The following is a 13,900-nucleotide window of genomic DNA, read 5'->3' on the forward strand; positions in this document are numbered from 1 at the left end:
ATCCTGAAGGAAGGCCAACGGCCACAGATGTCCAAGCAATCTTTTCGACAAGCTAGAAGAGCATCTGGGTGGGATGAGAGGAGGCGGAGAGTTTTTCCAACGACGACGACATTCACACACGAAAGAGCAGATTTCTATCAGAAAGGAACCGGACAATTGGTAGAACGTTCCGACCATTGTTCACAGAGACTACTCGGTGATTATGTTGAAAAACTGTGTCCTGTATCACGTCACTTTGACATATAGCACAGCGTACAGTAAAAGTAACTTGAACTCCCTTAATAATGAGTAACTTATTTTTTGGAGTTCCCTGGTATGCTCTTCGAACCACGTACGTACTCTGCGAGCTGTGTCACAGGCTGCATTGTCCTGTCGGTGCCAAGTAAAAAGAAAAAAAAAGAAAAAAAAGAATCTACGTGTAGCGGTGGACATGGTTCACAACGATAGATACTTACGAGCGATAGATGCACACTTCTGTTAATCCATTGTGCATTTCAAAATGACGAGATCAGCCAGGGACTATCCATGGAGCATAAAACGTGATACCTCTGAAAAGGCCACCTTTCGCCTCCCAATGAACGTCCATTTGCGTTACTAGAGAGTAAATTTCAGCTTCCGTAACCGACGAATAGCAGGCAGCATGGTTGCACGAACCAGGCGCCTGCTGCGAAGGCCCAAAAGTAAAATATTTGCCGGACGGTCGTCGAGGACACACTGTTGGTGGTGTCTTGGCTCATCTGGGGAGTCTGTTGCTACACGCTTGTACGCCTATTCGCCCGTAAAAATCTCCGCAGCCGTCGTTCTCACATATCGCCTACGGCCCATGGTGCACCTGCTTGCACTGGCGCCGTTTATGAACAGCGCTAGTTTGCCACGCACGGTATACTTTAACCGCGGCGACACAGGAACGGTTTACAAACTTAGCCGTTTACGAAATGATTCCACCCTGGGCCCGAGATCCAATGACCGTGCCCTTTTGGGAGTCATATAATCTCTCCGTTTTCATATCACGACAATGACTGCAGTGTTTTCCGCGTTCCCCAGACATGCTTTATATACACTCCAGTAGTAGTGCTCCAACCGGGTATCCGTGAGCTGTTGCTGCACGTTGGTATCAAACATAGGCGGTAGTTTCATTCATGTGACTGGACCGTGTATATTCGGTAGTACAATTGAGTATGTGGTTGACGCTGATGTTAAGGTGGAGCTGCATTTGTGTCATGATGCGCAGCAGGAAGCGTACCATTTCCTGGAAGAACGCAGCATTGTAAAAGGCGGAACATGACGGCCTCACACTGCAGCTGGATGCCAGGCACCGGAAGGCGGTGCACCCATCGTTAGATGAGGAGCTCCTCGTTGATGCTGAAATAAGCATCTCTTCGCTCTGCAGATTATACGGCTCCTGCCTCCTTGAAACATAAATCTCTGTACTCTCTAAAGCTTCCATCTACATTTTTCCTTTAGATCCACTTAACTGTTCTTGAACAGAGCTAATAAAACAGTTCACTTTTGCAAAACATTCTCCTGAAGCAGTTTTATTACTTGGGTACGACTGTTTCCTAAATCGTCTATCGAACATTTTATCCGTGTCGTCTGTATATTTCACATCAGAGCTGTGGCATTAACTACTACGCACTCCTCGACTCTGGTACTTGCTCGCTTTCTTCGGCAGTTTCTCTCACATTTATGTTTTATTTATCGTTCTAAAGCCAATTGTTATGTCATTCTTTCGGAACATGTGCTCGATTCTATCAGACATCTATTTCAGGTCAACCTTTCTTGCGTTCGCGTCATCACGTCATTGCCGAACCCGGCACCTCAACCGTCTGCCAGCGAACAGCAAACCGTAGAATGCGATCGCGTGCTGCACTGCTACAGAAGTTGGACAAAAATACGCAAACACCGCTAGAAATGCATGTCTGAACACAAATTCAGATGCTACCCAAGCCTACAAGCTGCGTTACCACAAACGTCACCTGCGCAGGCCCTCTTACATTGAAAATGTCTCTCGTGGTCAGGACGTTTTTCTGTATAGTTCTGAATGCATCATGTAAGAGCTAAGTAAATTCCAACGTCGGAAAATAGTGGTGCTCGTTTGCCGGATGCTTTCGTAAGCTTGGTAGCCGAAGTGCCTGATGTTTCAAGACTCACCCTATCGAAGACCTATACCGTACAGAGGGAAAGCGGAAGAATATCATCTGATAGGTTACGATGCCCCCCCCCCCCCCCATGAACCATGGACCTTGCCGTTGGTGGGGAGGCTTGCGTGCCTCAGCGATACAGATGGCCGTACCGTAGGTGCAACCACAACGGAGGGGTATCTGTTGAGAGGCCAGACAAACATGTGGTTCCTGAAGAGGGGCAGCAGCCTTTTCAGTAGTTGCAGGGGCAACAGTCTGGATGATTGACTGATCTGGCCTTGTAACATTAACCAAAACGGCCTTGCTGTGCTGGTACTGCGAACGGCTGAAAGCAAGGGGAAACTACAGCCGTAAATTTTCCCGAGGACATGCAGCTTTACTGTATGATTAAATGATCATGGCGTCCTCTTGGGTAAAATATTCCGGAGGTAAAATAGTCCCCCATTCGGATCTCGGGGCGGGGACTACTCAAGAGGACGTCGTTATCAGGAGAAAGAAAACTGGCGTTCTACGGATCGGAGCGTGGAATGTCAGATCCCTTAATCGGGCAGGTAGGTTAGAAAATTTAAAAAGGGAAATGGATAGGTTAAAGTTAGATATAGTGGGAATTAGTGAAGTTCGGTGGCAGGAAGAACAAGACTTTTGGTCAGGTGATTACAGGGTTATAAATACAAAATCAAATAGAGGTAATGCAGGAGTAGGTTTAATAATGAATAAAAAATAGGAGTGCGGGTTAGCTACTACAAATAGCATAGTGAACGCATTATTGTGGCCAAGATAGACACAAAGCCCATGCCTACTACAGTAGTACAAGTTTATATGCCAACTAGCTCTGCAGATGATGAAGAAATTGATGAAATGTATGACGAGATAAAAGAAATTATTCAGGTAGTCAAGGGAGACGAAAATTTAATAGTCATGGGTGACTGGAATTCGTCAGTAGGAAAAGGGAGAGAAGGAAACATAGTAGGTGAATATGGATTGGGGGGAAGAAATGAAAGAGGAAGCCGCCTTGTACAATTTTGCACAGGGCATAACTTAATCATAGCTAACACTTGGTTCAAGAATCATAAAAGAAGGTTGTATACCTGGAAGAATCCTGGATCCTATCAGATAGATTGTATAATGGTAAGACAGAGATTTAGGAACCAGGTTTTAAATTGTAAGACATTTCCAGGGGCAGATGTGGATTCTGACCACAATCTCATGGTTATGAACTGAAGATTGAAACTGAAGAAACTGCAAAAAGGTGGGAATTTAAGGAGATGGGACCTGGATAAACTGAAAGAACCAGAGGTTGTAGAGAGTTTCAGGGAGAGCATAAGGGAACAATTGACAATAATGGGGGAAAGAAATACAGTAGAAGAAGAATGGGTAGCTCTGAGGGATGAAGTAGTGAAAGCAGCTGACGATCAAGTATTTAAAATGACGAGGGCTAATAGAAATCCTTGGGTAACAGAAGAAATATTGAATTTAATTGATGAAAGGAGAAAATATAAAAATGCAGTAAATGAAGCAGGCAAAAAGGAATACCAACGTCTCAAAAATGAGATCGACAGGAAGTGCAAAATGGCTAAGCAGGGATGGTTAGAGGACAAATGTAAGGATATAGAGGCTTGTCTCACTAGGGGTAAGATAGATACTGCCTACAGGAAAATTAAAGAGACCTTTGGAGAGAAGAGAACCACTTGTATGAATATCAAGAGCTCAGATGGCAACCCAGTTCTAAGCAAAGAAGGGAAGGCAGAAAGGTGGAAGGAGTATATAGAGGGTTTATACAAGGGCAATGTACTTGAGGACAATATTATGGAAATGGAAGAGGATGTAGATGAAGATATAATGGGAGATACGATACTGCGTGACGAGTTTGACAGAGCACTGAAAGACCTGAGTCGAACCAAGGCCCCGGGAGTAGACAACATTCCATTAGAACTACTGATGGCCTTGGGAGAGCCAGTCATGACAAAACTCTACCATCTGGTGAGGAAGATGTATGAGACAGGCGAAATACCCTCAGTCTTCAAGAAGAATATAATAATTCCAATCCCAAAGAAAGCAGATGTTGACAGATGTGAAAATTACCGAACTATCAGTTTAATAAGTCTCAGCTGCAAAATACTAACGCGAATTCTTTACAGACGAATGGAAAAACTGGTAGAAGCGGACCTCGGGGAAGATCAGTTTGGATTCCGTAGAAATGTTGTAACACGTGAGGCAATACTAACCTTACGACTTATCTTAGAAGAAAGATTAAGAAAAGGCAAACCTACGTTTCTAGCATTTGTAGACTTAGAGAAAGCTTTTGACAATGTTGACTGGAATACTCTCTTTCACATTCTGAAGGTGGCAGGAGTAAAATACAAGGAGTGAAAGGCTATTTACAATTTGTACAGAAACTAGATGGCAGTTATAAGAGTCGAGGGACATGAAAGGGAAGGAGTGGTTGGGAAGGGAGAGAGACAGGGTTGTAGCCTCTCCCCGATGTTATTCAATCTGTATGTTGAGCAAGCAGTAAGGGAAACAAAAGAAAAAGTCGGAGTAGGTATTAAAATCCATGGAGAAGAAGTAAAAACTTTGAGGTTCGCCGATGACATTGTAATTCTGTCAGAGACAGCAAAGGACTTGGAAGAGCAGTTGAACGGAATGGACAGTGTCTTGAAAGGAGGATATAAGATGAAAATCAACAAAAGCAAAACGAGGATAATGGAATGTAGTCAAATTAAATCGGGTGATGCTGAGGGAATTAGATTAGGAAATGAGACACTTAAAGTAGTAAAGGAGTTTTGCTATTTAGGGAGTAATATAACTGATGATGGTCGAAGTAGAGAGGATATAAAATGTAGACTGGCAATGGCAAAGAAATCGTTTCTGAAGAAGAGAAATTTGTTAACATCGAGTATAGATTTAAGTGTCAGGAAGTCGTTTCTGAAAGTATTTGTATGGAGTGTAGCCATGTATGGAAGTGAAACATGGACAAGAATAGAAGCTTTCGAAATGTGGTGCTACAGAAGAATGCTGAAGATGAGGTGGGTAGATCACGTAACTAATGAGGAGGTATTGAATAGGATTGGGGAGAAGAGAAGTTTGTGGCACAACTTTAGTAGAAGAAGGGATCGGTTGGTAGGACATGTTCTGAGGCGTCAAGGGATCACAAATTTAGCATTGGAGGGCAGCGTGGAGGGTAAAAATCGTAGAGGGAGACCAAGAGATGAATACACTAAGCAGATTCAGAAGGATGTAGGTTGCAGTAGGTACTGGGAGATGAAGAAGCTTGCACAGGACAGAGTAGCATGGAGAGCTGCATCAAACCAGTCTCAGGACTGAAGACCACAACAACAACAACAACAGGTTACAATGCAGACGAAAGCGTGCGTTAAGTGAACGTGACAGACAGTCATTGAGGTGGGAGGACGACAGCTGCAAAAGTCAGTGTAGCGCTGAGTATCGAACTCGCAAAACTTGTCAGCATCAGAATAACAAGAACTGAGGTCCATAAGCAGGGAATTTCAAGGCGAACTGAAATTCCAAAACCACTCATCACTGATTCAAACACCCGTAGTGGGGAAACGTGGTGCCGAAGCCTTAAAGTCTGAACTATGAGGCAATAGGAGAATGACATTAGGTATGACTATTTTCGTTTCACACGATTTCCGACTTCTGGCCGAGTTTTCGCCCTTATGGTGAAACATGGCAAATGTTACGAGACGTTATGGGTAGACATATCGTGGTATTCCATTGGCATCATGTGTACTCTGCAAGGTAGCATTGTGGCCAAGAAGTATATGACCATTTTGGATCATCAGATGCATGTCGCGGTACAGTATTTGTTCGCCGATGGTGTTGCTGTGTTCCAAGACGACCCGGCCCCCGCTCACACAGCTCGCCTCGTCCAGGTCTAGGTTTGTGAACGCGGGAATGAACTGTAGCATTTCTCCTGAGCGCTACAGTCACCAGATGACAGTATTACTGAGCCTTTGTGGTCTAAGGGTGCGTGATCATTATCCACCTTATAGCGTGACATACGTTAGCCGTGAAATATACTAATGCATCACTCAAGGAACTACTCGTACGGCCGGCCGGGATGGCCGAGCGATTCTAGGCGCTTCAGTCTGGAACTGCGCGACCGCTACGTTCGCAGGTTCGAATCCTGCCTCGGGCGTGGATGTGTGTGAAGTCCTTAGGTTAGTTAGGTTTAAGTAGTTCTAAGTTCTAGGGGACTGATGACCTCAGAAGTTAAGTCGCATAGTGCTCAGAGCCATTTGAGCCTACTCGTACGAGAACATTTAAAAAATAAACAAAATATATGCTAACGAAACTTCGTAACTATTGTTATGCAATGCCAATTTCCGTTCTGTTTTATTTATGAAACACTTTATGTTATTAAAAGCGTAGTAAAGTTTTGATGCCAAAGGCTCCTGCTACCAGGCCAAGCTTCTAGAAGTGGATAGACTCCGAGTAGCTTTCTGTTAAAAACATGTGAGATTTTGTACTTTACTCTTCCTCGCCATATTCAGATGTCTTTTCTCGTCTTGCCCTAATAACGTGAGCATCTATCTCTCAGTATATTCTTCTTCTGGCTTAAGTAGAGCATTAAATATGTGTATGGAATTCATTTCGTCATACTTGACCTGTCTAATGCCCATGTTAATCTTCCCAAGGTAACTTTGCTTATAATTCTGTATTTTTTTCAGAGGACGTAAAGAAACTGTTGTCGACGAATTGTTCTACAGTGTAATGATCGAACACGTTACGTATTCGTACGTTATTTGTGCATTGTCGCTAAGCAGAACCCCCTTGAGAGCGATCTGCCAATCATTTCAGTCAGTTCCTTGCGTATATAATACATGTATATACACGTAAGAATTTTCTTCGGTTGATGGATTAGTTGAGATTGAACAATGATGTTGGCAATCGCTAGACTTGTTTGATGTCTCCAGCCTCACAGAGAGAAATAGAGTGTGAATTGATAAATTACGTTAATGCATAAATATCTGATTTTTATGAGCAGTTATTACTTACTTTTATCTTAAATTCTGGATCAGGTACACCGACATTGGGCGTTTCTCTCTCTCCTAGCTGTATTATGTAGTGAGAAGTGCTTTGTTAATCATATCCTATTATTGCTGTGACTTACTGAGAAAACTTCCATTTAAAATATCCCGGCCTTTAAATAGAGAGACAGAAAAACACTTCAATCTACATCATCGTTAACTGAACCTGAAATTATTTTCCAGGAAGGATGTTACAAGACTCCCTTAAAAATCATACGGCACCTGTATTTATCCATTCCAAGACGAGTGAGAGCTGTTTTAAATGCCAATGGTTCTCCTTCATCGTATTGCGAATGACATTATGTTGTATTTTTGCTGTTTCCATATTTTGCCCACCTTCTGTATCTCAAACTAACGCTGGCTTGCCCGGATATAAGTTTCTCGAAACTGCTGCGAAAACAGCAGAAACAAGTAAGCCCTGTAGCGATTCCGCAAGAATGCTGTACCCGCAATATGCCTGTGTAATAATGACTGAGTGAGAAATTTAAGAAATGGTTAAACTTCATCCAATTTTTCTGTGTGGCTGTTGGTGATTATGCTGTTGTACTCAATCAATACGAATAGATCTTAAGCTTCGTCTTGTAACGCTCTTGGTCCCCTGGGTGGACGCCTATTCCGACGCTTCCTGTCATAGGAGCAGTTCTAATCGGGAACTGCCGTGTAGCCGAAATGCGTATAAGCCGTCAAGGAGGCGTCGGCGCAGCTGGGGACGGCGTCTCCAGAGTAATTAGCCTAGAACGTGGCGGCTGTCAGAGGCACATTCCTCGCTCCCTGGCGTTTATTAGCGGCGTCACTCAGCGGCTCGACACCGCAGCAGGGCTGTCGGCGCAGCGGATTTCGCTTCACAAACGTCCCTGCTGCGTGACCGGCGTGAGCGCAGGGGCCCGCCTGTTCCCGTGCGTCACCAGCACGCTGTCATACTGACCGAGTACTGCCCACATTCTACAGCGAGTCTTACTGCCTCGAGGACTTGCATGTCAGCATCTAGCTACTTACTGATGTCTTAGTACGAGAGTCCAGATATACATCACTATAGCCCAAAATAGAGTGTACACAAGATAGCGGGAAAAACAACTGAAAGAGTTGAAAACAAGTAAGTTACCAGATCCGTATGGAATCCCATTTCGGTTTTACAAAGATTACTCGACAGCCTTGGCCCCTCTTCCATTTATCGAAAAACTCCCTCCCAATGTCCCAGGCGAATGAAAGAAAGCGGATGTGACTCCTGTATGTAAGAAGGGTAAAAGAACGGACCCCCAAAATTACAGATCATTATACCTAACATCTACACTCCTGGAAATGGAAAAAAGAACACATTGACACCGGTGTGTCAGACCCACCATACTTGCTCCGGACACTGCGAGAGGGCTGTACAAGCAATGATCACACGCACGGCACAGCGGACACACCAGGAACCGCGGTGTTGGCCGTCGAATGGCGCTAGCTGCGCAGCATTTGTGCACCGCCGCCGTCAGTGTCAGCCAGTTTGCCGTGGCATATGGAGCTCCATCGCAGTCTTTAACACTGGTAGCATGCCGCGACAGCGTGGACGTGAACCGTATGTGCAGTTGGCGGACTTTGAGCGAGGGCATATAGTGGGCATGCGGGAGGCCGGGTGGACGTACTGCCGAATTGCTCAACACGTGGGGCGTGAGCTCTCCACAGTACATCGATGTTGTCGCCAGTGGTCGGCGGAAGGTGCACGTGCCCGTCGACCTGGGATCGGACCGCAGCGACGCACGGATGCACGCCAAGACCGTAGGATCCTACGCAGTGCCGTAGGGGACCGCACCGCCACTTCCCAGCAAATTAGGGACACTGTTGCTCCTGGGGTATCGGCGAGGACCATTCGCAACCGTCTCCATGAAGCTGGGCTGCGGTCCCGCACACCGTTAGGCCGTCTTCCGCTCACGCCCCAACATCGTGCAGCCCGCCTCCAGTGGTGTCGCGACAGGCGTGAATGGAGGGACGAATGGAGACGTGTCGTCTTCAGCGATGAGAGTCGCTTCTGCCTTGGTGCCAATGATGGTCGTATGCGTGTTTGGCGCCGTGCAGGTGAGCGCCACAATCAGGACTGCATACGACCGAGGCACACAGGGCCAACACCCGGCATCATGGTGTGGGGAGCGATCTCCTACACTGGCCATACACCACTGGTGATCGTCGAGGGGACACTAAATAGTGCACGGTACATCCAAACCGTCATCGAACCCATCGTTCTACCATTCCTAGACCGGCAAGGGAACTTGCTGTTCCAACAGGACAATGCACGTCCGCATGTATCCCGTGCCACCCAACGTGCTCTAGAAGGTGTAAGTCAACAACCCTGGCCAGCAAGATCTCCGGATCTGTCCCCCATTGAGCATGTTTGGGACTGGATGAAGCGTCGTCTCACGCGGTCTGCACGTCCAGCACGAACGCTGGTCCAACTGAGGCGCCAGGTGGAAATGGCATGGCAAGCCGTTCCACAGGACTACATCCAGCATCTCTACGATCGTCTCCATGGGAGAATAGCAGCCTGCATTGCTGCGAAAGGTGGATATACACTGTACTAGTGCCGACATTGTGCATGCTCTGTTGCCTGTGTCTATGTGCCTGTGGTTCTGTCAGTGTGATCATGTGATGTATCTGACCCCAGGAATGTGTCAGTAAAGTTTCCCCTTCCTGGGACAATGAATTCACGGTGTTCTTATTTCAATTTCCAGGAGTGTATTTACTGCAGAATTCTTGAATACATTCTCAGTTGAAATATACTCGTAACAAACTGACTTGAGGCGGAATAGCTTGTTTGCATAAATCGGCACAGTTTTAGAAAGCATCGCTAGTGCGAAACTCATCTTGCCCTTTTCTCACATGATACCCCGCGAAAAGTGGAAGAATGGCAGCAGGCAGATTCCATATTCCCAGACTTCCGGAAAGCCATTGACACGGTGCCTCACTGCCGGCTGCTAACGAAGGTAAGAGCATACCGAATAGATTCCTACATACGTGCGTGGCTTGAACTCCGTTAAGTAATAGGATGCAGTACGTTGTCGTCGGCAGCGAGTGTTCATCACAGACAAGGGTATCGTCAGGACTGACGAAGCGTAGTGTGACAGGACCGCTGTTATTTTATGTATACATAAATGATGTGACCGACAAGATGAGTGGTCTAGCGGTTCTAGGCGCGCAGTCCGGAACCGCGCGACTGCTACGGTCGCAGGTTCGAATCCTGCCTCGGGCATGGATGTGTGTGATGTCCTTAGGTTAGTTAGGTTTAAGTAGTTCTAAGTTCTAGGGGACTGATGACCTCAGAAGTTAAGTCCCATAGTGCTCAGAGCCATTTGAACCATTTTTGATAAGATGAGCAGCAATCTGCAGCGTTTGCTGATGATGCAATGGTGTTCGGGTACGTGCCGTCGTTGAGTGACTGCAAGAGGATACAAGAGGACTTAGACAATATTTGTGATTGGTTGGATGAGCAGCAGTTAACTCTAAATGTATAAAAATGTAAGTTAACGCATATGGGTACGAAAAACAGCCCCGTAATGTGCTATTTGATACAATCACTCCGATTCAGAATCTAAGCGTAAGGTGGCTAAGCGTTATGAAATGGATTGAGCATATAAAGATTGTAGTGGGGAGTGCCAATAATCTTCGGTTTATTGGGTGAGTGTCACGACAGTCTGTTGATCTATAAAGGAGACCGTATAATGGACGCCAGTGCGACGCATTCTTGAGTGCTTGTCGAGTGTTTGAGACGCTGACCACGCCAGATTAGAGGAAGACACTGAAGCAGTCGGGTGCGGGCTGCTAGATTTGATTCCGGCAGGTTCGATCAGCAGCATTACGGAGACGCTTCACGAACTCAAATGGTAATTCTTGCAGAGAAGGTGACGTTGTTTTCGACGAATGCTATTGATAAAACTTAAGGAACCGACATCTGAAACTGACTGCAGAGCTATCGTACTGCAGCCAGCGTGCATTTCGCGTAAGGATCAGGAACATAAGAAAAGAGGAATTAGGGCTCGTACGGTGGCATGTAGATAACCGTGTTTCCCTCGCTGTGTTTGCGTATGGTAAGCAAAGAAGCAACTAAGAGTAAGAGAAGCAACTTGTACAAATTATCCTCTGCTACGCACCGTACGGTGGCTTGCAGTAATGTATGTAGATGTAGATGTAATTCTAACCGTAAGCTGCTGGTAATATGCACATCGGACAAAACATTTGTGACCCCTACTAGACATCACGCTTGACGCCTTACGACACCAGCTTTAGCCTCAGTTCATCGGGAAAGAACGTTCACAAGTTTCTTCAGGTATAACATATCCAGCTGAATCACGTAACGTTACTACACCCCTTAGAACTACCATACTGCTGGGAAGTTGGCTTGCTATGTTCCACCTGCAGGTCCAAATAGCCCCAAACCTTTTCGTTGGTATTAAGGTGGGGTAATGTAGCGAGCCAGTACAGGCGAGATAGGCTGCCTAAGTGTTCGTCAAACCAGGAACGTCTGTGTGCAGCTCTGTGAACACTGCTGTCGTCCGCTTGGAAGATGAGAGAGCCACATCACACACATCACCCACCATGACGCAGAGGAAAGGGCAAATCTCATCATCGAGAATACTGAATAAATATCCCGGATCACGTTCGCTGTAACCTGAATGCGTAGATGGAAATTATGATATGAAAGACAGCCATAAAACATAGCAGAACCATAACCACGCTGATCTACACCAACCACACGCCTCCTTGGACCGTGCGTCAGTTGAAAAGGGGTGAAAAATAGACACGTCGGGACGAATTACACGCCTCAGATCACCTACTTGTTAAGGTTCTGTGTGGTTTGTCCCACTGAAAACGTGCGCCGTGCTCCATTATGTATTGCCGTGAGTAAATGGCCTTTTGCAAAGTCCCCCACTCCAAATGTCTAGTACACGCAACTACCTACGAGGTGTGGCTAGAAAAAAAACCGGACTAGTACTGGTGAAACAATAAAACGAATGCAATAAGGCTGAAAGTCGCGTGGCCTGTCACGTGACTCTCGCTCCGCCTACTGCTCGAGTTTCATCTGCCTCCTGCACTCAGTCTGCCCGTGGCGTCTGTTTTAAGTAGTTGGCGTTTTGTCTGTGCGTCGGAAAATGTTGAGTGTACAGAAACAACAGCGTGTTAACATCAAATTTTGTTTCAAACTAGGAAAATCTGCAAGTGAAACGTTTGTAATGTTACAACAAGTGTACGGCGATGATTGTTTATCGCGAACACAAGTGTTTGAGTGGTTTAAACGATTTAAAGATGGCCGCGAAGACACCAGTGATGACACTCGCACTGGCAGACCATTGTCAGCAAAAACTGATGCAAACATTGAAAAAATCGGTAAACTTGTTCGACAAGATCGCCGTTTAACAATCAGAGCAGTGTCTGAGTTAACAGGAGTTGACAAGGAAAGTGTCGAACAAGTTTACCGATTTTTTCAATGTTTTCATCAGATTTTGCTGACAATGGTCTGCCAGTGCGAGTGTCATCACTGGTGTCTTCGCGGCCATCTTTAAATCGTTTAAACCACTCAAACACTTGTGTTCGCGATAAACAATCATCGCCGTACACTTGTTGTAACATTACAAACGTTTCACTTGCAGATTTTCCTAGTTTGAAACAAAATTTGATGTTAACACGCTGTTGTTTCTGTACACTCAACATTTTCCGACGCACAGACAAAACGCCAACTACTTAAAACAGACGCCACGGGCAGACTGAGTGCAGGAGGCAGATGAAACTCGAGCAGTAGGCGGAGCGAGAGTCACGTGACAGGCCACGCGACTTTCAGCCTTATTGCATTCGTTTTATTGTTTCACCAGTACTAGTCCGGTTTTTTTCTAGCCACACCTCGTATGCAATATTCGCTTAAAAATTGGTTGATATGGAGCTGTATTCATTCGCAACAATAATTACTGTCGGGAAAGAATTGAATGGTGAGGGCATCTGTCACTAAATAACATTTTCTTAAAATACGGTTGTAATAAAAACTCATTTGTTTAACTTGACGACTGTTTTCACAACATTAGGTGCTGTCAATTAATTAAAAACATGATACATGCGTGGCGGTCAGGCCAGTGAGTATTGATAGCCATGATTACGCCCTCCTATGTGTAAGACAGTTACGACCAGCTAGCGGACAACGTGACCAAGACCAATAAGTTCGTGAAACCGACCGTGCAGGTAAGCGAATGAATTTTTATCACAACTGAAGCGGACTCTTACTTTAAAAGTGTTGTTGGGCTTAAAATTGACTGTCGTAACAAGTTCGTCGTCACCGGTCGTTGCCGGTTTGGATATTTTTACGCCCACTTGTCTTACACTGTGAGTGGTACACCATCCCGCGTAGACAGTTTAGAGAGCTCTCAAGGTCCACCATAAAGTGAAAACTTTGTTCACAATATAGACATGGCTAAGTCCATACAGGAAGCTTCTTTCTGTCATTCTATAACGTCTGCAAGTCTATTTAGGATTTCTGGAGAACGATGAGCACACGCAGCCTGGTCCACCAAGTGCTGTCCAACATTAAAAATAAAGATTTTCCTTACATTCATTTCTGTTTGAATTCATTTTAAGAAAACACTTGACAAACTCGAGTAGTTTGTAATACTATGATCGGCAAAACAGAGCTGATGCAGCTGTTTCCGTATTGTTTTACATTTTCCCAATTTATTTCTATCTCTGTACTTACTA

The sequence above is a fragment of the Schistocerca nitens genome, chromosome 1, assembly GCF_023898315.1.
Source record: "Schistocerca nitens isolate TAMUIC-IGC-003100 chromosome 1, iqSchNite1.1, whole genome shotgun sequence".
Classification (NCBI taxonomy): Eukaryota; Metazoa; Arthropoda; class Insecta; order Orthoptera; family Acrididae; genus Schistocerca; species Schistocerca nitens.